At 46.8% G+C, this 23,193-nt stretch overlaps 1 long non-coding RNA gene across 1 annotated transcript; it reads right to left on the bottom strand.

Annotated features, from left to right (window-relative positions):
- Positions 1-8,540: 8,540 nt before the first annotated feature.
- On the bottom strand, positions 8,541-10,663 carry LOC116516468. The gene is made up of 2 exons (XR_004256357.1): positions 10,582-10,663; positions 8,541-10,082 (listed from the first exon to the last, which is right to left on the bottom strand). It is a non-coding gene; the product is annotated as an uncharacterized LOC116516468 (long non-coding RNA).
- Between the last annotated feature and the right edge of the window lie 12,530 nt (positions 10,664-23,193).

Genomic DNA, 23,193 nt, shown 5'->3' with positions numbered 1-23,193 from the left:
CAAAAGGAAGGGCATAAAAGTCAAGGTGATTGTGCCATCATTGACACCATCTTGACTTGTTGACCCCCCCACTGCAGATACTTCTGGTCATCTTGATGCAATAGCCGGAGAGTCATATGAAATAAGGAAGACTCTTCTCCAGAGCAGATCACAATTCCTAAGGAGAAACAGCAGGTTTGAACTGAGTTCTTCACAATCTTCCACCGGTTCACTCCTGATTTTATATATTCAATTTCTACACCACCCATCTCACCTAAGGGACCCCAGGTGGCCTACAACAACCCCAACCAAACCAGCCACTTCTCACTTTCAAAAGAAGGTAAGCATAAGAACACTAAGAACACGCTAACACATTAGCGGAACAGTTTCCTTGGTTAACTAGACATTTTTCATCCTCACAAAGGTTTGTACTGAATGTAACATTTGCTATACTGTGATAAGTGAAAAAAATCCAGTATGGTTTCCTGAACATTTTGTAAGACCAGAGGTTTAGCCGGTTTGTGCTGGTTTGGGTGAACCAGATGTTAATTTTATCTCCAGTTCAGCGACCTGGTAGTTCCGATCACCGGCTGGCCCTGCCCCACCTCTCCCCTCCCAGAAGTCACAACGGACCTCGTTCTAGTCTGTTTTCGCTCCCAGGAAGGCTGCAGGGAGCTCTCCTAGAGCCAAAATGGGGCACGGGGGAGGTGCATCCCCCTCCACAGCCCATTTATGCTCCCAGGAGGCTGCAGGGAGGTCTATTAGACCCAAAGTGGGGCATGGAGGGGCAGCGCGCTCCTCCTGCGGCTTTTTTTTGTTCCCAGAGTGGTGCAGGAGGCCGAATGTTACTTGTCACACCCCTGACCACGACCACCATAGCCACGTCCACCTAGCTGGTTATTAGGGCAAAGAAGCGGTTGCTAAATTAGTTGAATCCCACCACTCTATAGGACCGTTTACAAATGGATCAAATCCATATCAAATGTTTTTTGAGATGAAATTGATTGGAACTATACCAAAAGTTTTTCAGCTTCTAGTGCCACTAATGCTACAGACTATACTGTCTAAGGTCCAAAATAAATTATCCAAGGCAAGGCAGAGTAATGAACATTTTCCCCGAGATGAACAGTCTGGAAGAGTAATTACAGTGTCCGCTGCTGGTGGTACACTTGGGTGTATTGCAGAAAAAAAAGGATACAATACAATCTCATCATCAGTTGCTTCACTGAAGTAACACTTTTCAATTTCAATCTGCACATAGGTTTCTGACAGTGCAGGAGAAAATAATTTTCTCTGCCTCTTCTTAAAGCAAAGCTCTGATTAACACTAATAAGATATTGAAAGTAGAACAAAGAACACCAGATATCTAATTTGGAGGCTGTCCGTACAATCACAACTCAAAATTGGTGCTTGCATTCAGTCTGTTCTACCTGCCAGCTCTCCATCCTAAATACAGAATCTAGGAATTGTGCAGAAGTGCTGAGAAAGTTTAGCAGAGGGAGAAAAGAGATGAAGGAACCTAATGATCTTTAAGAAGTTCTTTAAAATGCCAGAGATATGTATAATGTGCCAGATTCAGATAACAGATAACAGATTAACAGAGTTGGAAAGTACCTTGTAGGTCATCTTGTCAGCCCTTCTTCATTCAAAAATCAGGAAAGAAAACCACAGGACTCCATTTGTAGAAATCAAGTGTACTTTTACTAATTATAAATGAATAGAAGTGAAGCTAAGCTAAGTCTGGTTATTTAGGCGCGAAAATGAATAATATATTGTATAATTCATTCCCCTCCCCTTGGCATCCCTGCACAGTCCAATCATAATTCTCCCAAATGTCAGGTGTGAGATAACTTCGAAAGGCATCATCAGGATGGAATGCTGGACCGTTGGCCTTGGCGGGAAACAATCCTCCTCCACATGCGCAGTAAGGTGGTCAGTTCAAAATCTAGAATCTTCCTCCAGCACAACAATGAGTCCCCTCCCAAATACCATGCCCCCCCTCCCTGTTTCAATGGCAGCCGAAGCAGTAGCAAAGCGGAGGCTGACACATCTAGTCCAATCCAAGCAAGGGGCCCTACACCATTTCTGACAAATGGCAGTCCAGTCTCCAGGGATGAAGCTCCCACAGCTTCTGTCCCATCAGTGGGACTTCTTCCACTTCAGATCTGAACCTTAGATTTCATGTTTAGCATTTACTGATAGAGAGGTTCTCCAGGAATTTCTCCCTCTCTTTATCATTTTTTTAAGGACGATTCCATGTTTCCCCAAAAATAAGACCTCCAAGGCAAAGCGCTTATTTAGGAGGTCGAAAGAAAATAAGACCCTGTCTTATTTCCGAGAAACTCGGTTGTGGCCATATCAAATGATAGCAATAGCCATAGTACTTATCAATAGCTAAGTGCTTTTTTACATGATGATGATGATGATGATGATGATGATGATGATCATCATCATCATCATCATCATCTTATGGTATTTTCATATACAAACAGACAAAATACTGGCGCATAATACACCAGACATCACATTGGTTGAGAAAAATAATGTTACAATCATAGACACCAGGTGATAGCAGGGTCGACGAGAAGGAACATGAAAAAAATTGCGAAATACCAGGACTTAAAGATCAAAATTCAACGATTATGGCACAAACCAGCAGTAGTAATTCCAGTGGTAATCGGCACACTGGGTGCTATCCCAAAAGCACTGGAATTACATTTAAAACAGTTAAAAATTGACAAAATCACCATCAGTCAAATGCAAAAAGCCGCACTGCTTGGATCTGCACGCATATTACGAAAATACGTTACGACGTCCTAGGCCCCTGGGTGGGGCCCGACTAGTAACCAATGCCAAATCCGGCGAAACAACTGGCCGCTGTGATACAATTGTGTAATAATAATAATAATAATAATAATAATAATAATAATAATAATAAATGAAATTAGGCTACCAAACAGCCAAAAAAGCTGAAAAAATTTCGCATTTACTATATATGGATGATTTGAAACTCTATGGAAAGTCAGAAATAGAAATCCAATCATTGACAAACACAGTCCGAGTATTCAGCACCGATATTTCAATGCAGTTTGGCATGGAAAAATGCGCCACTGTATCCATAAAAAGGGGCAAAATCACTGCATGTGAGGGAATTGAAATGCCCAATGGCCAATTAATTAAATGCAAAGAAAATGAAGCCTACAAATACTTAGGCATTCTGCAGTTGGATAACATCAAGCATGGAGAAGTAAAAACTATTGTCAGGCGAGAGTACACCAACAGAGTTAGGAAAATTTTGAAATCTAAATTGAATGGTGGAAATACAATCAAGGCCATAAACACCTGGGCAATACCAGTTATAAGATACACAGCTGGCATAGTTAACTGGACACAAGCTGATTTGGACCTTTTGGACCGAAAAACCAGGAAACTAATGACAATGCACTACAGTTTACATCCACGTGGTGATACTGATAGACTGTACCTGCCCCGAAAATCAGGTGGCAGAGGATTATTACAAGTGAAGCAAACAGTTGAAGAAGAAAAACATGCACTGGCTGATTATTTAAAAGAAAGTCAAGAACATCTATTAATCGAAGTAAAGAACAAAAATCTACTGAAGGCCCAACAGACGAAACAAGAATACAGAAAAGATGTGATAAAATCAAGAATGGAGAGTTGGCAGAACAAAGCACTGCATGGCCAATTTCTGGAAAAAATAAAAGATAAAGTGGACAGTGAACAAACTTGGTTATGGTTAACAACAGGTACATTAAAGAAAGAAACAGAGTCACTAATCCTGGCTGCGCAAGAACAAGCTATCCGCACAAATGCCATTAAGGCCAAAATCGAAAAATCCTCTGATGATGCCAAATGCAGACTTTGCAAAGAAGCTGATGAAACTGTTGATCACATACTCAGCTGCTGTAAAAAAATCGCGCAGACTGACTATAAATTGCGGCACAATTCAGTAGCACAAATGATCCATTGGAATTTGTGCAAAAATTATAATATTAAAACAGCAACAAACTGGTGGGAACATCAGCCTGAAAAAGTCACAGAAAATCAGATGGTCAAGATCTTGTGGGATTTCCGTATACAAACCGACAAAATACTGGCGCATAATACACCAGACATCACACTGGTTGAGAAAAATAAGGTCACAATCATAGACATCGCAATACCAGGTGATAGCAGGGTCACCGAGAAGGAACATGAAAAAATCGCAAGATACCAGGACTTAAAAATCGAAATTCAACGACTATGGCACAAACCAGCAGTGGTAATTCCAGTGGTAATTGGCACACTGGGTGCTATTCCAAAAGCACTGGAATTACATTTAAAACAGTTAAAAATTGACAAAATCACCATCAGTCAAATGCAAAAAGCCGCACTGCTTGGATCTGCACGCATATTGCGAAAATACGTTACGACGTCCTAGGCCCCTGGGTGGGGCCCGACTAGTAACCAATGCCAAATCCGGCGAAACAACTGGCCACTGTGATACAATTGTATAATAATAATAATAATAATAAATTGATTATAAATTGCGGCACAATTCAGTAGCACAAATGATCCATTGGAATTTGTGCAAAAATTATAATATTAAAACAGCAACAAACTGGTTGGAACATCAGCCTGAAAAAGTCACCGAAAATCAGATGGTCAAGATCTTGTGGGATTTCCGTATACAAACCGACAAAATACTGGCGCATAATACACCAGACATCACACTGGTTGAGAAAAATAAGGTCACAATCATAGACATCGCAATACCAGGTGATAGCAGGGTCGCCGAGAAGGAACATGAAAAAATCGCAAGATACCAGGACTTAAAAATCGAAATTCAACGACTATGGCACAAACCAGCAGTGATAATTCCAGTGGTAATTGGCACACTGGGTGCTATACCGAAAGCACTGGAATTACATTTAAAACAGTTAAAAATTGACAAAATCACCATCAGTCAAATGCAAAAGGCCGCACTGCTTGGATCTGCACGCATATTACGAAAATACGTTACGACGTCCTAGGCCCCTGGGTGGGGCCCGACTAGTAACCAATGCCAAATCCGGTGAAACAACTGGCCGCTGTGATACAATTGTATAATAATAATAACCAGAAAAACAGGCCACAGTTGAATTCTGGAAAGAATTGTGGGAAAATGCAAAGGACTACAACAAGGAAGCAAAGTGGATACATGACTTTGAGAAAAGCATTGGCAACAAACAAATGCAAGTATTAGAAATAACAACTGAGATGGTCAAAAATCGAGTTAAAAAGGTAAAGAATTGGACATCACCTGGAAAGGACCAATTACATGGTTTCTGGCTCAAATATCTGACCAGTTTACATGCAATATTGGCCAGGCAACTGAATGAAATTTTACAAAAGGGCCAAATTGATGAATGGTTGACAACTGGAAAAACATACTTGATTCAGAAAGATCCAACTAAAGGAACAACACCTGAAAACTATAGACCAATAACATGCTTGCCAACAACCTTCAAATTACTCACAGGCATTATTGCAGATAACATGATGGATTATTTGGAAACAAACAACATCTTGCCAGTAGAGCAAAAAGGCAACAAAAGAAGGAGCAGGGGCACAAAAGATCAGCTTCTAATTGATAAAATGATATTAGAAAATTGTAAGAACAGAAAAACGAACTTGAATATGGTCTGGATTGATTACAAAAAGGCATTTGACTCACTGCCACATAGTTGGATCATAAAATGCTTAGAAACAACTGGCATTAGCAAAAATATTACATCCTTTACTGAAAAGGCAATGAAACAATGGAGAACTGAGTTGGCAGTAGGGAATGAGAGCTACGGAATGGTTAATATCAAGCGAGGAATTTTCCAGGGTGATTCACTTTCACCTCTTCTCTTCATCATCGCAATGATCCCACTATCAGTAATCTTTAAAAAAATGAAATTAGGCTACCAAACAGCCAAAAAAGCTGAAAAAATTTCGCATTTACTATATATGGATGATTTGAAACTCTATGGAAAGTCAGAAATAGAAATCCAATCATTGACAAATACAGTCCGAGTATTCAGCACCGATATTTCAATGCAGTTTGGCATGGAAAAATGCGCTACTGTATCCATAAAAAGGGGCAAAATCACTGCATCTGAGGGAATTGAAATGCCCAATGGCCAACTAATTAAATGCAAAGAAAATGAAGCCTACAAATACTTAGGCATTCTGCAGTTGGATAACATCAAGCATGGAGAAGTAAAAACTATTGTCAGACGAGAGTACACCAACAGAGTTAGGAAAATTTTGAAATCTAAATTGAATGGTGGAAATACAATCAAGGCCATAAATACCTGGGCAATACCAGTTATAAGATACACAGCTGGCATAGTTAACTGGACACAAGCTGATTTGGACCTTTTGGACCGAAAAACCAGGAAACTAATGACAATGCACTACAGTTTACATCCACGTGGTGATACTGATAGACTGTACCTGCCCCGAAAATCAGGTGGCAGAGGATTATTACAAGTGAAGCAAACAGTTGAAGAAGAAAAACATGCACTGGCTGATTATTTAAAAGAAAGTCAAGAACATCTATTAATCGAAGTAAAGAACAAAAATCTACTGAAGGCCCAACAGACAAAACAAGAATATAGAAAAGATATGATAAAATCAAGAATGGAGAGTTGGCAGAACAAAGCACTGCATGGTCAATTTCTGGAAAAAATAAAAGATAAAGTGGACAGGGAACAAACTTGGTTATGGTTAAAAACAGGTACATTAAAGAAAGAAACAGAGTCACTAATCCTGGCTGCGCAAGAACAAGCTATCCGCACAAATGCCATTAAGGCCAAAATCGAAAAATCCTCTGATGATGCCAAATGCAGACTTTGCAAAGAAGCTGACGAAACTGTTGATCACATACTCAGCTGCTGTAAAAAAATCGCGCAGACTGATTATAAATTGCGGCACAATTCAGTAGCACAAATGATCCATTGGAATTTGTGCAAAAATTATAATATTAAAACAGCAACAAACTGGTGGGAACATCAGCCTGAAAGAGTCACAGAAAATCAGATGGTCAAGATCTTGTGGGATTTCCGTATACAAACCGACAAAATACTGGCGCATAATACACCAGACATCACACTGGTTGAGAAAAATAAGGTCACAATCATAGACATCGCAATACCAGGTGATAGCAGGGTTGCCGAGAAGGAACATGAAAAAATCGCAAGATACCAGGACTTAAAAATCGAAATTCAACGACTATGGCACAAACCAGCAGTGGTAATTCCAGTGGTAATTGGCACACTGGGTGCTATTCCAAAAGCACTGGAATTACATTTAAAACAGTTAAAAATTGACAAAATCACCATCAGTCAAATGCAAAAAGCCGCACTGCTTGGATCTGCACGCATATTGCGAAAATACGTTACGACGTCCTAGGCCCCTGGGTGGGGCCCGACTAGTAACCAATGCCAAATCCGGCGAAACAACTGGCCGCTGTGATACAATTGTATAATAATAATAATGATAATGATAATAATAGTGCCACATAAGTATGATGTCTCTCTTGGACAACTCCACAGGTTGCTCTTCAGATGTCAGCTCAAGGGAACTGTGAAGCCTCCAACTAACATGAAGGATGAGTCCATTCCTGAATGACCATAATTCACAGCCATTTACATAAACCAGGGTTTTTTGGACTAAGTGTGTGATTTATGCTTAATCAAGAAGCCTAAGTCAGAATAGTGTGTAAGTGAGCAGGGTAGCACAATAACATGCCAATGTTAATACTTTTCCATAAGAAAGACAAAAAAAGATTGGATCGAGGATGTGGCAATACAGGAAGACTTTAAAAACTGGTTGGTTCACATGATACTTTATGGCCATCATGACTTAAAATCACGTGGGCAGATTCCATTATAGTCATAAGTCAAGGAATCCTTTTTTCCCTCTCCAGTTCCAATTTGGGGCATTTGTAGTAGTAGGGAAGCGCAATCTCTATACAGCTCCCAAAAAGCTTTGCCCGAAAACTTTAAAAAATGTTCTTTTGATGGCTGAATTAAAATCGGTCCACCAATCCATGAGTTGGCACAAATTCACACTGATGTACCATGTCCTGTGCAAGCTGCACCTTGGCAGAATGATGATGGTAGTATAAGAGGAACCTCCTGAAGAATGCCAAAATAAAAAAATCGACTGAATTCTCACTTCTAGTGCTTTTAATTCTTTCTTGCTTTTTATGAGCTTTTCAACGAACAAGAGAAATGCTCAAGCATTGATACACACACACCAATGCACAAGCATTGACCCACTGACACACTAATCCCCAAACATTGATACACTGACACATCAATGTGTTATCTAATCAAAAAAAAAGCAAGAAAAAATGTTTAGATGCTGATATGCACAAGCATTAATGCACTGACCCACCAATGCGCAAGCATTGATACACTGACCCTCCAAACTGTAGGCTGTACTTTGCCATACTGCATGGTTGGCATGATGGCATGAGCTTCATGTTTTACATAACTGTTATTTAATGAAAAGAAAAGGCAAAAATGTTTAGATGCTGATATGAGAGGTTTATTCAGATTCATTTGAACATGAGAGATTTAGTTCTGTTCATCCATGCGAAGAGATCAGCCACCACAGCGCTGCGATGGGTCATCAAGTCTATAGAATTCATATTTACATGTCACAGGATTTACCACTGTTTTGCACCCTAGAACATTTGCGAGACCACCAAAGCTTTGAAGGAGAAAAAAAGGGAGGTGGAGGAAGAGGAAGAAGGAGGGGTTATGGTCGATCAAAGTTTCTATCTTCATTGTATCTACATAATATTTCTCCCATTATTTCTCCCATTATTATAACCTCAGCTATGACTCTCGGTTCATGGCTGTCCCCAGGGGGGGCCTTCATTCCTCCAGCCATTCTCTTCTCAGGTCCAAGTCAGTTAAAACTCTTCTTGCAAATGAAGAACAAACCACATTAGAAAGATGTTGCCTTGTGTTATTCTTTTTGCCAGTAAAATAAAATTTATGTTTTGTCTAGTCACCCCCCCCCCCAGCTATGGTTGCCACCAGCTTCTACAACAGTCGCTGTGAGTTTAAGAATACCCTACCCCAAACTGTGTACCAGTTCAATCTGGGGGAATGCCATCCAGTATAGAGTCAAAGGTGATATCTGAACTGGTTCTTTGGGCAGGGGGGAACTGATGACATTTCAATGCTGTGTCCCACTCTGAAACCAGACCAAATAGAGTCTGGGTAATTTGCTTCAACTTGGTCCCTTTGTGCATTCTTTCAACAATCTTCCTCAAAAAGGGAATACTGGGGACCGGATGAAAGCTGTCTGTTAGGTCTAAGGATGGCCTCTAATGAAACCAGGTGGTTTCACCGTCTTCCACAGAGAGGCATCGTTGGATCAACCACCTGCTCTCTCCCAGGAAGGAGAAGGGTCCAGAACACTGGTCACCAATCTCCATGTCTAGTTCTTCAAGAGCAACTGGCCAAACTTTTCCTAGATAACAAGGTTCAGCCAGGATCTGCCCAGCTAGGAGCCAACTCTGGGGAAAGCTGAGCTCTGTCTGAGAGATAGAATATTCCTTTCACAGCCACCCTGGAAAGCTTTCCGCACCTCCTGTGTACCAAGGAGGGACCTGATCACCCAAAATAGGGCTGATGATCAGCTATCTGTAAATGCAAAAAGGTTAGAGAAGTAATTGCACTTTCCTCTCCATTTCTCTTTCACCAGAAGATAAGTCCTAAAGTAGGTTCTTACATGCCTTCTTTGGCCTTACTCTTTGCCTCCAGCTGTACAATAGGAATCTCTAATGCAGAAGATTTATGTAGAAGATTTGTTCTTCCTTCCTTGCTTCCTCACTCCCTCCCTCCCCCGTTCTCTCCGTGCTGACTCAATAAATGCTTGTGGCTTAACCTAAGAGAAAATGTGCTTGCTTGAAGCCTCTTCCTACCTGTGGCAGCACCTCCATCCATCTGTGCCACACCCACATCTTAAACAATGAGCTGTGTTCCAAGTGGACCCAATGAGATGTGTTTTCCCATCATATACATCAACACATGTATCTGGAGGCAAATCTTTACCTGAGAAAAAGAGAATGGAAGAATTGAAAGTTGAACCGTCAACCGAAGCCAAATTGCCATGCTATACTGAGAAATATACTAGAGTTGGAGGCTATTTTGAGAAATCTACTCTTGGACAAATGTGACAAATTCTCCACATTTATTGAATATCATTATATTGTATTTTAATGACTGTTTAGATTTGTAAGGATTCCTGATGATCAATCAACTTCTGCATTAATACAGTCAGTGTTTCCTGGCCAATTGGACAAAAGTGACTAGCATTCAAATTCTCTGCATTTGATGGAAAGCATGTTATTGATTGGTCAGTTTTGGAAGGACCACTGAGGATCAAATGATTTCTACATTGATACAAAAGATGTTTTGTGGCCCAGTTAAGAAACCTTTAATTAAAACCTGGGGGATAAAAATGAAGCCAGCAACATTTCTCCAGGTAGGTGCTAAACCTTTCCAAGCAGTACAGCGATGACTTGTTCAAATGTATAAAGAGTTTGGTTACCAGCATAAGATTTCGGTATCAAGGGACCTTGCATGCATGCTCCTTGGCATGCAGCCAGCAAGAGGGAGAAGAGGATCAGGCTGAAGAAGACTCTCTGTAAAAGGGAAAGGAAAAAGGAAAAAAAAAAAAGCCGTGAGAGATCTTACGAATTGTTTCAGAAGCTGGCTGTTTGAAGTCTTTCTGATTTCCCCTCTGATAATACGATAAAGTTCATGAACTTTAGAATACGTTAGGTTTACAATAGCAATAGCAATAGTTAGGCTTATATACCGCTTCATAGGGCTTTCAGCCCTCTCTAAGCGGTTTACAGAGTCAGCATATTGCCCCCAACAACAATCTGGGTCCTCATTTTACCCACCTCGGAAGGATGGAAGGCTGAGTCAACCTTGAGCCTGGTGGGATTTGAACAGCCAAACTGCTGAACTGCAGTGCTGAATTTAACCACTGCGCCACCTCGGCTCTTGAGCAAGTGTGCAGTTCAACCTCTGTTGCACAAGAGGGTCAACCTGGAACATCTCCCTCCCCTCTTTGTGCCAGCTGCACACAAAAAAAGGATACCTGAATATCTCAGCGATTTGTTCATCTACCTAGTAGCCCTCAGACTGGAGTATTTTCAGTCCTTCCCCCCTCTGGAGGCAAAACTCTCCACTGGTATCATTGGGGTTGACCCACCACCACAGATGTCGCTTAGCCCCACATCATACCTTCTTCCACCTGGATGCTTTGTGGGAGGAAAGTGACAATTCTGACTCTCTATTCCTGACTTGATTTGCCCTTCATAGCAAATAGTCCATTGCTGCATTTGTGTATCTATCCGTAATACTTTTAAATAACTAGAAAATAAACTCTGCTTATGAGTCCTTGCTCAAAAATTAGAGAAGCAAAGCCTGGATTTTAAACTTATCTCACACACCCCAAAATGTCATTTATTGGTTTTGCAAACAGTTCCGTTTGTCCTGCTCTATTTTGGAGTTCTGAAGAAGCATCTGATTCCTTTCAGTCTGGTTTCAGGCCTGGGTACAGCACCGAAACCGCTTTGGTCGCACTGACCGATGATCTCTGGCGGGCCAGGGATGGAGGACATTCCTCTATCCTGGTGCTCCTTGACCTCTCAGTGGCCTTCGATACCATCGACCATGGTATCCTTCTGCGACAGCTGGAAGAGGTGGGAGTGGGAGGCACCATTTTACGGTGGTTCTCCTCTTACCTCTCCGACAGGTTGCAGTCGGTGTTGGTTGGAGGGCAGAGGTCGACCCCTAGCCCCCTTAAATATGGTGTGCTGCAGGGTTCGGTCCTGTCCCCGCTCCTATTCAACATCTACATGAAGCCGCTGGGTGAGATCATTCGTCAGCACGGGGTTAAATACCATCAATATGCGGACGATACGCAATTGTATCTCTCCGTCCTGTGCCTGCTCAGTGTAGCGGTGGACGTGATGTGCCGATGCCTGGAAGCTGTCAGGATCTGGATGGGAGTGAACAAACCTGCACTCAATCCTGACAAGACCGAGTGGCTGTGGATGTTGCCCCCAAAGGACAGTCCAGATAGTCCATCCTTAATCTTGAGGGGTGAGAATTTACACCCCTCAGAGAGGGCCCGCAACTTTGGGGTCCTCCTGGATCCACAGCTGACATTGGAACACCATCTGTCGGCTGTGACCAGGGGGGCCTTTGCTCAGGTTCGCCTGGTGCATCAGTTGCAGCCCTATTTGGATCAGGAGGCACTTCAAATGGTCACTCACGGTGGAGAAGTAATCACACTTTCCTGTCCATTTCTCTTTCAACAGAAAGTAAATCCTAAAGTATTGAATTGAATTGAATTTATTATATTTCTAAGCTGCCCTTTTCCCCGAAGGGGACTCAGGGCAGCTCACAACCCAAGTCAAGGGGGGGGGGGGTACAAATAAGGAATAAAAAAAGACGAACAAAACAATACACAATTTAAAAACACACAACAACCATACCATTCGAGGGGGGACAAAAGCTCATTAGCCCCAGCCCTGTCGGAACAGCCAGGTTTTAAGGGCTTTGCAGAAGGCCTGGAGGGTGGTGAGGGTTCGAATCTCCATGGGGAGCTCGTTCCAGAGGGCTGGAGCAGCCACAGAGAAGGCCCTCCTCCGAGTGGTTGCCAGTCGGCATTGGCCAGTGGATGGAATTCGGAGGAGGCCTAATCTGTGGGATCTAATCAGTCTATTGGAGGTAATTGGCAGCAGGCGGTCTCTCAAGTACCCAGGTCCAATACCATGAAGGGCTTTATAAGTGACGACTAGCACCTTGAAGCGTATCCGAAGACCAATAGGCAGCCAGTGCAGCTCGCGGAGGATAGGTGTAACGTGGGTGAACCGAGGTGCACCCACAATCGCTCGCATGGCTGCATTCTGGACAAGCTGAAGTCTCCGAATGCTCTTCAAAGGCTGCCCCATGTAGAGCACATTGCAGTAGTCCAGTCTTGAGGTCACAAGGGCATGAGTGACTGTTGTGAGAGCCTCCCGGTTCAGGTAGGGATGCAACTGGTGCACCAGGCGAACCTGGGCAAATGCCCCCCTGGTCACAGCCGACAAGTGGTGTTCAAAAGTCAGCTGTGGGTCCAGGAGGACTCCCAAATTGCGAACCCTGTCTGAGGGGCGTACTGTTTGATCCCCCAGCCTGAGAGATGGAAAACTTGGCTAATTAGTGGGAGGGAAACACACCAGCCACTCGGTCTTATCCGGATTGAGTGCAAGCTTGTTAACCCCCATCCAGACCCTAACAGCCTCGAGGCACTGACACATCACGTCAACCGCTTCACTGAGTTGGCACGGGGCGGACAGATACAGCTGTGTTTCGTCCGCATACTGATGGTATTTTATCCCGTGCCGTCGAATGATCTCACCCAGCGGCTTCATGTAGATATTAAACAGGAGGGGGGGACAGGACCGAACCCTGCGGCACCCCATAATTCAGGGGCCTAGGGGTCGATCTCTGCCCTCCGACCAACACCGACTGCGACCTGTCCGAGAGGTAAGAGGAGAACCACCGTAGAACAGTGCCTCCCACCCCCACGTCCCGCAGTTGACGCAGAAGGATACCATGGTCGATGGTATCGAAGGCCGTTGAGAGGTCAAGGAGCACTAGGACAGAGGCATGACCCCCTCCCTGGCTCTCCAGAAATCATCGGTCAACGCGACCAAAGCGGTTTCCGTGCTGTAGCCAGGCCTAAATCCCGACTGAAAGGGATCTAGATAATCGGTTTCCTCCAAGGACCGCCGGAGCTGAGAGGCCACCACTTTCTCAACAACCTTCCCTACAAAGGGGAGGTTGGAGACTGGACGATAGTTATTTAAAATGGCTGGATCCAAAGATGGCTTCTTCAGAAGGGGTCTCACCACCGCCGCCTTTAAAGCGGGGGGAAAGAACCCCTCCCGAAGGGAGGCGATAACAACCGCCTGGATCCAGCCTCGTGTCACCTCCTTGCTGTTAGCAACCAGCCAGGAGGGGCACGGGTCCAGCACACATGTGGAGGCACTTACAGCTCCCATGGCCTTGTCCACTTCCTCAGGGGTAACAACTTGAAAATCAATCCAGAGATGTCGCTCCAGATTCTCCCCTGGTGCCTCGGCTGGCTCTGCACAATTGGAGTCCAGGTTCGCCCGAAGCCGAGCAACTTTATCCGCGAGAAATTGGACGTATTTCTCAGCTCTGCCTTGCAAAGGATCGCTCGTATCCCTCCGGTTCAGGAGGGAACGGGTTATCCTAAACAAGGCGGCTGGGCACGACTCAGCGGAAGCTATCAGAGAGGCAATATGTGTTCTTTTTGATGTCCTAATTGCCCGAAGGTAGACTCTGATGCTGGATTCTAATAGTTCTCGGTCTGACACAGACTTACTGGATCTCCATCGTTGCTCTAGGCGTCTCTTTGGTGCTTCATCTCCCGGAGTTCCTCAGTAAACCAAGGAGCCCTCCTGGATCCACTGCCTTGGATCGGCCGTAAAGGCGCAATCCGGTTGAGACCCTCTGACGCTGCTGAATTCCAGGCAGCAACCAGAGTCTCTGCCGGACTGCGGGAGAGGGTATCAGGAACAACGCCAAGCTCCATCTGAAAGCCCAAAGGGTCCATAAGGCACCTGGGGTGGAACCACCTAGTCGGTTCCTCCTCCCTACAGTGGGGGTTTGGTCTCCGAAAGTCAAACCTCAGTAGGTAGTGGTCTGACCATGACAGGGGTAAGATCTCACTACCCCTCAAACCAAGATCACAACTCCACTGCTCCAAGAGGAATACGAGGTCGAGCGTGTGACCTGCCGAGTGAGTCGGGCCCCAAATTACTTGGGCCAAGCCCATGGCTGTCATGGAAGCCATGAACTCCTGCGCTCCATCAGAGTGCTCGCCGAGCGAAGGCAATTTGAAGTCCCCCAGAACCATAAGCCTGGGGAACACAATTGCCAGCTCAGCTACTGACTCGAGGAGCAAGGGGAGGGCTGCTGCAACGCTGTTGGGAGGCAGATACGTTAACAGCAAGCCCACTTGACCCTTGAGGTCCAACTTCACCAGCAAGAACTCACACCTGACAAGCTGCCCCCTCATCTAAAGTTAGGTCGAGGGGAGCCTTGTAAACTACAGACCTGGCATTTAGCGACAGCAGCCTGAGACCAGGGTCCTGATTACTCACGCCATCTGGCCTTGGAGTGGGACTCATAGGGCCGGAAGGAGGGATCTCTGTGACGTAGCGAGCCCTCCTTCCCCGGTAATGGCCAGCCCTAAAGTCCCCGCCATATCTGCCCCTCCCTGTTAAGACCGTAATGTTCCGGCCCACTCCTGTGTCCGTGGTCCCTCCACCCACCCCCATAGCCCCCGCATTCCCTGACAGGTCCTTCGAATCAATCATCCTGAGATTGGGAATAGGCCCAGATCCCCTCAACACTTCTGCGAAGCACTCAGTGTGGGGGAATCCGGTTCCAGTCCCAATCCTCACTTACACACCCAAGCACTCACTCACTCACACCCCCACAAAAATTTAAAGTTACAACAATATAATATAAAAAAGGGGAATTACACAAGTTAAAAAGTGGGATCATTCACTTACAATCATACACATCCACACTACTTACAGAGAAATTGCGCAGGTATAAAAAGATGATAAGATAAGTGAGTAAATCCGTACATAGAGACATAAAGTTCATGGAACGACAGCACAATAGACTGGTCAAGGCCGGCACGATATGAGGGAGCTAAAGTGACCTCTTTCTCTAATAGTCTGGTATAAGAGAAGTAATAGTCGAGATGGCTAGGATAAAGTTCCTGAGGTAGTAATGGACGATGATAGCCATGGTAATGGTCGCAGTCCGGGGGGAGAGATGCAAAACTAAAAGTCCAACGGGCTAAGTCCATAAAGATGAAGTGTAACTGGAGGAGCCAGCTAGGGTAGATGATAAGGATGGTAAACAGAGAAACCCCCCCCAGCCACAAAGAAGGGCAAACTGGGGGGCCTTACCACAGCAGAAAGTCTGGTCAGATGGGGGAGGGGGCGTCCAAGAGGGGAACAGAGATAACAAATGATAACAATTGCCCACCTCTGTCCAGCACCAGCACCAGACCCCCCTCCTTAAAAACGAAGGGCCAGCTGATCTAGTTCCGCAGGTCCCAAAAGCTCGCACACACCCAATAAGATGGAAAGATGGCTGTTGCAGATTGAAAGGCACTGGATGGGGGGATGGTTCAGGAGGGCCGTAATGGCGGCTACAAACTAGCCGCTCGATCACCCTAGGCCCTAACCCGCCCACCCCTTCACCCGGTCCACGCTGACAAGACAGACCAGACGGCTGAGCCGGGGCGTTTTCAGAGCAGCTTCTGCGAGCCAGTAGGACATCAAGCCAGCAACAGCCAACATCAGCACAACGGTGATTGCGGTAGCCAGGGCGGCAGTCATAGCTAGGGTGACCAGACGTCCCGCATTTGGTGGGACAGGCACGATTTTTCATCGTTTTTCCCGCGTCCCGCCCGCTTCTCAAAAACCCCTGCTTTATTTCGGTGCTCGCTGGCTCCCCCGCCCATCATCAGCTGCCGCTAGCTCGCTCGTTCCGTTCCCCAATCTATTCTATCTACACTAAAAATCTAAGACAACCCAGCCTGCCGCTCACTGATTGGCCTGGACTCCAGCCAATCAGTGAGCTGGCTGGGATGGAAAACTTTAAGCACGCACGAGGGTGCTTAAAATTTTCTATCCCAGCCAGCTCACTGATTGGCTGGAGTCCGCTTAAGCATGCCGCGCAAGTCGTGACTCTCACGAGTCTCCATTTCATTTCGCCTTCGCTGTTTGTTTTTGCTGCACTGCCCTGGTGAGTAACTCCGGTGCCGGTGGGAATCGGGAGGCTTTGCCACTTCGGGTGGGCGGCGGCGGCCTTTAGCAAGGGAAGGGAAGGCCTTCCCTTGCGAGCTACTCATGAGAGGAACTGGGGGGGGGAACCGGGCAACCTGAGAGAGGGGAAGAAGATCGTCCCTCCCCGCAACTCCCCGGATTTTGGAAGCCGGGTGTGTGTGGAAGGCGGGGTTTTTGAGGAAAGCGCTTGGCCGTCCCTGTTAGCCGCAGCCCCAGATGGAGGAGCGAAGCCCGAGCTTTCATTGCCATTCCCGCCAGTCGCAGCGGGGAAGCCTGCATCGGTGACTCCGAGGTGCGCTAACTGAAATGCGGTCTTCCTTCAGTCTCTGCTTGCAGCCTCTGGGATGATCATTGGCGGGTGGGGGAAGCGAGGGCGCAGCTGAGCCGGGGAGGCAGAGATGAGAAGTGAGGACTAAAATGCAAAGCGCGCCGAAGAGAGCAAGCGAAGGATCCCCAAAGCGAAGGACGGGCGGGAAGCGCTTGACCAGCTTGTGAGAAGGCAGGCTGGAAGTGGCCGCGGAAGGGAAAAGAGGCGGCCACGTGTATCGGTTCTCCTTGCAGTAGATAAGGGAGGTTCGTAGCAAGGGTCCGCTGGCAGGTAGGCTTGGGCGGGGCGAAGGCCTCAGTCGGGGGAGCGAGAATGGGCGGGGAGGAAACGGAGCCGAGCCCAGGGAAAGCAGCGAGACTAGCCGCGAGGAAGCCACGGTGCCTGCCCTCCAGCTCAATGGATACCTGGCCGGTAAACTCATGGTACGGGCGAGGGTTGGCCGGCTGGGGGTGGGGGTGGCTGCTGCTGAGGCCTCCAGCCTTGCAATCCTGGGCGGGGAAGGCGAAGGTTAGCTCCGGAGCTGTGGAAGACCATTGCACCGGGAGGCCTCCGCCAAGGGGATCCCCCGCTCCACCCATTCGGATTATCCCCAAACCCAAAGGAGCCTGGGCGCAGGGGTGCAGGCCAGGGAAGACGGGGTTTGGGGGCTTGGAGGAGGAAGGGGTGATCTCCCCCTCCATTCGTCTGTCCCGCTGCAGAGCTCCTCCCGGGGGAGGGGGAGGCGGTGAGTGCGCTGATTTGCAAGGGAAGCGCCGCCGCCCACCCGAAGCCTCCCGATTCCCACCGCCGGAGTTACTCACTCACGTGAAGCTGCCCGCCCTTCCCTTTTTCTTTAAACGAGCTTCAGTTTCCGAGGGGGGAAAAAAGCTTTATGTGCCAGGATTATTGAGTTCCTCATCAATTGAGATCCGCCCACGATCAGGGGCAACTGAAGCACCTGCAAAGGCGTCACATCCCCACCACCCATGTTCACGAGGCGCCAGGCATCGCAGGGCACAGCTCCGAGCCACCGTCACGGACCCCTTTTGGCTCCGCTCTAGGCACCGGCCGCCGCGCCGCTGTCCTCCCCTCCATCATTCCCCCTCCTCCCAGAGCACCACCGGAAACATGCCAACCTCAATACGGATGCAAAGGCGTCACATCCCCACCACCCATGTTCACGAGGCGCCAGGCATCGCAGGGCACAGAGGAACTCAGCAGACAGACGGGAGACGGGGGGGGGGGAGGAAGAGATCCTGTCCAGGGTAAAAAGAGGGAAAAGCGGAGAGCCTACCCTGGACGGGATCTTTTTTTTCCCCGGTGCTTTCCCCAGGCTCGGCCATCTCTGTTTCCTCCTCGCTCCCCCAACCTGAGGCCTTCGCCCCGCCCAAGCCTACCTGCCAGTGGACCCTTGCTACGAACCTCCCTTATCTACCGCAAGGAGAACCGATACCCGTGGCCGCCTCTTTTCCCTTCCGCAGCCACTTCCAGCCTGCCTTCTCACATACTGGCCAAGCGCTTCCCGCCCGTCCTTCGCTTTGGGGATGCTTCACTTGCTCTCTTCGGCGCGCTTTGCATTTAGCCCTCACTTCTCATCTCTGCCTCCCCGGCTCAGCTGCGCCCTCGCTTCTCCCACCCGCCAACGATCATCCCAGAGGCTGCAAGCAGAGACTGAAGGAAGACCGCATTTCAGTTAGCGCACCTCGGAGTCACCGAAAACTCGATGCCGGCTTCCCCGTGTTTTGTTTGTAGCGAAGAATAAACTGACAGTTGGTCGGAGGGAAGGTGGGGGTGGAGGCTGAGTGTCCAAGGAAGCCAATTCAGACGGGCATCTCAGGGCGCAGAGGAACCCAGCAGACAGACGGGAGACCGGGGGGTGGGGTAGGAAGAGATCCCGTCCAGGGTAGGAAGAGATCTCCGCTTTTCCCTCTTTTTACCCTGGATGGGATCTCTTCCTTCCCCCCTCCCCCGGTCTCCCATCTGTCTGCTGGGTTCCTCTGCGCCCCCCAACTGGCAACGATCAATTCCAGACCCTCTAACTGGTAAATAGACCTGAGGCCATAAGTGGAATTGGGGTCCGTGGGGTCCGTGCAGGGAGGAGAAGAGAGATTCCTCCCAGCACGAACTCCACTGACTAAAGCGCTTTCACGTGCAGGGAGGAATCTCCTGTCCTCCCAGCTCCCTTTCGCCCGCAGCAGAGATCAGGTGGGCCAGAGGAAGCACTTTATTCAGTGGATGCGTGCAGGGAGGAGGGGATATATTCGTCCCTGCGCGTAGCCCACTGATTAAAATACTTGCTTTTGCTCGCCCGAGCTCTGATGCCAGCAAAAGAAAAGTCCTTTCCTTCACCTGAATCCCGCCCGAGCTCTGATGCAGGCACCGTGGGGTCCGTGCAGGGAGGAGAAGAGAGATTCCTCCCAGCACACACTCCACTGACTAAAGCGCTTTCACGTGCAGGAAGAATAAACTGACAGTTGGTCGGAGGGAAGGTGGGGGTGGGGGTGGCAGCTGAGTGTCCAAGGAAGCCAACCCAGACGGGCATCGCAGGGCGCAGAGGAATCCAGCAGACAGACGGGAGACCGGGGGGGAGAGGGAGGAAGAGATCCCGTCCAGGGTAGGCTCTCCGCTTTTCCCTCTTTTTACCCTGGACGGGATCTCTTCCTTCCCCCCTCCCCAAGTCTCCCGTCTGTCTGCTGGCTTCCTCTGCGCCCTGCAAAGCCCGGCGCCTCATGAACATGGGTAGCGGCGATGTGACGCCTTTGCATCCGTATTGAGGTTGGCATGTTTCCGGCGGTGCTCTGGGAGGAGGGGGAATGATGGAGGGGAGGACAGCGGCGCAGCGGCCGGTGCCTAGAGCGGAGCCAAAAGGGGTCTGTGACGGTGGCTCGGAGCTGAACGGGAAGAAAAGGCGCTGCAGGCCTGGGGAGTGGGGAAGTGGGAGGAGCACTGGTGGTTTGTTTTTGGGGTGGGGGGCGTGATGGGGAAGGGGGTGACTGCGCGGAGAGGCTCAGAGGCGGACCGTGCAAGCTCCCTTTCCCAGCACACGCCCCTCTCAGCACCGTCCCCACCGACTGCCAGGCGTATCCGCCTCTGAGCCTCTCCGTTTTGTTCCGAGAACGGGCAGCTCGGTGAGAGGAAAGGGAGCTCCCTGGGAAGCGAGAGCAGCGAAGAGGTGATGCAGTCGCAGAATTCCCCGATACTCGCTTTTTTTTTTAACCCAGCCTACCTCGTAGGGTTGTTGTTACGGGGCTAGACTAGGAAAGGCAGCCTCTCTCCCGTTTTCGAGAAAAAGTAAGGATGTCCATCTGGTAGAACAACCACCTGTGCAATTTGGTGGCGATCCGCGAACGTTCAAGCCATGTAATGCGTGGGAAGGCATAGAATAAAGTTAGCATACTTGAAATGAAATAGGCTTTGGTTATGTTTAGGTTGCATTAGCAAAAATGTGCCAATACCGTCCTTGTTGGTAAGAATTGTTGTCATGTTAGAAGAATGACTAAGGCTGACAGCCTAATCTACTCTGTGTTAAATAAATAAAATGGATGGAAGGAAATGAAAGAATACAGAAAAGGTTGGTGAGGCATTTAGTGGCCTATGGATGAGAATGGTGGCTGTTTAGTAAGAAAATCTGTTTGGAATGTGCATATATATTCATATGTGGCCATAGCAAAATAATAGAAATAAAAAAGCATGAGTGATTTTTACTGATTTTTATGAAAGTGAGAGGATTAGTGAAGGCTAGGTGCAGCAAGGATCCCACTATCTTACTATTTTATTTTTCTTTATGTACACTGAGAGCATATTCACCAAAGACAAATTCCTTGTGTGTCCAATCACACTTGGCTAATAAACTATTCTATTCTATTTTACTCTACTCTATTCATTTCTATTTCAATTCTAACAAGGAGTTTAGCTTCTCTCTCTTGAAAATGTAAGCTAGCATAAGGCATTATAATGCAAGCTAGCCTTAACTTTCAAACAGTTCATTTAGTGACCAAAGTTACAATGGCATTGAAAAAAGTGTCTGATGACCATTTTCACACTTAGCGACCATTTTCACACTTAGCGACTGTTGCAGCATCCTCATGGTCACGTGATCAAAATTTTGATGTTTGGCAACAGATTTGTATTTATGATGGTTTCAGTGTCCTGGGGTCATGTTTGACAAAATATAATTTTTTTAATCAAGGCCCCCCCCCCCCCCCAGGTCAATGGTGTCCCTCTTTACCAATCTGAAAATCTGGTCACCTTAGTCATAGCAGTCTTGCTTGCCCTCTTACCTTCCTCCAACTGTGCTCTAGGCATCTCTAATGCAGAAGACATGTAGAAAAATTGTCCTTTCTTTCTTTCTTTCTTTCTTTCTTTCTTTCTTTCTTTCTTTCTTTCTTTCTCTCTCTCTCTCTCTCTCTCTCCCTCTCCATGTGCTATCTCAATAAATGCTTGTTGCTTAACCTAAAAGAAAATGTGCACATTAAGTTTTGTCAGAATAGCCACTGCCAGAAGAAAAACATTTGCTTTTGACTACCGGTAATTTGTGTTTCTTTTGGAGATGTGATAAAGGGAAAGTATTTCATCAGCTTTAGATCCACCTTGCTAGAAAAAGACCAAATGATGGAGAGATTGAAAGTCTCTGGCAGAATGTGAGAAGTTGAAACAACCAGATGTGCAGCTTCCTCCCCACCTTCTCCCAAGATGAGCCCTACCTATTTTCAGGATTGTAACCCATCCAGCAATCTGTTTTCCTACTCTTGGTTATGGGACTTACTCTCATTAGTTTCCAGGACTTTCAAGCCAGAAATAGGCACTTTAGAGCTTTGCTAATATCCTCTAAGTCCTGCCTTTGTATGGTTTTCTCTGCATCCTTTTTATCTGTCCATTCAAATCTTCAGTAAGGCATTTGACAGAGTAGACTTGCTTTCTCTGCAGGCTTTTTCTCTCTTGGTTACAATCTCACATATTCTTGCCCACTTGCTGTGGCTCTTCTCAAGGGGAACTGTATAGTCTCCCATGGATTTCCTGCAGATTTCCTCCTCTTTCTGTTAAAGATGCACAATGTGATTTCCTCCAATTCTTGATATTTGCTGAGTCAATATTTCCATTTTCCAGTAATTACAACATTCCAAGGCAATTGATGGCCCAGAGCAGTAAGAGGCTTCCATAATTCTCTGCTTCCTTCTTGTGCAGTTCTTTGCATTGGCCACAAATGTTGTTGCAAACCATTTGCAAAGCATAAGGCGTTTGCAGCTTCTCAAGAAATGTGCATCCTATCTTTTTGTTTTATGCAACAGGAACCCTTGATTGTGGGATTCAAATAATTTAACAACTGGTTCTCTGCCCTAATGTCTGGCTGGGTAGGTGTGGCTGGGTGGTCATGTGACTGGGTGGATGTGGCAATTGCGATGTCACTCATTACACCCAGCCCCACCTACAGTCCACTCTCCCTTTCCCCAAGCCTTGGACCTATATGCAACTCTTCCAGAAATAAAAGGATTAACCAACCTTCAGTTTCCTGGTGCATATACCACCCAGTGAAAGGATGGGGAGTGACCATCACCAAGAAAAATAAGACATTGGAGGCTGAGCTTATTAAAAAGCAACATATTGTGTCATAACAGCTAACATTTCACACTGAGATAGCAGAGGCAATAAATCCCTTTGATTCCTCAGAAGCAATTTACAATTAAAGCCCATGTTCACCCCCAAAACAATAAATAAATAGCAGAAGGAGAAGGATTGATGATACATCTGTGTAGGTAATTCTAGAAGAAATTAAGCTAAAGCTGGATTAACTCCTCCCTCCCTTCTTTTCTTCCTTCCTTCCTTCCTTCCTTCTTTCCTTCCTTCCTTCCTTCTTTCCTTCCTCCCTTCCTACTCTCCTTTCTTCTTCCCTCCTTCCTTCTCATTCACATCTCCTTCCTTCCTCCTCCCTCCCTCCCTCTGTTCCTTCCTTCCT

This window comes from Thamnophis elegans, chromosome 13 (genome assembly GCF_009769535.1).
Source record: "Thamnophis elegans isolate rThaEle1 chromosome 13, rThaEle1.pri, whole genome shotgun sequence".
NCBI classification, from domain to species: domain Eukaryota; kingdom Metazoa; phylum Chordata; class Lepidosauria; order Squamata; family Colubridae; genus Thamnophis; species Thamnophis elegans.
Note: the sequence above shows the minus strand (reverse complement) of the source record. Positions and strands in the feature narration are given on the sequence as shown.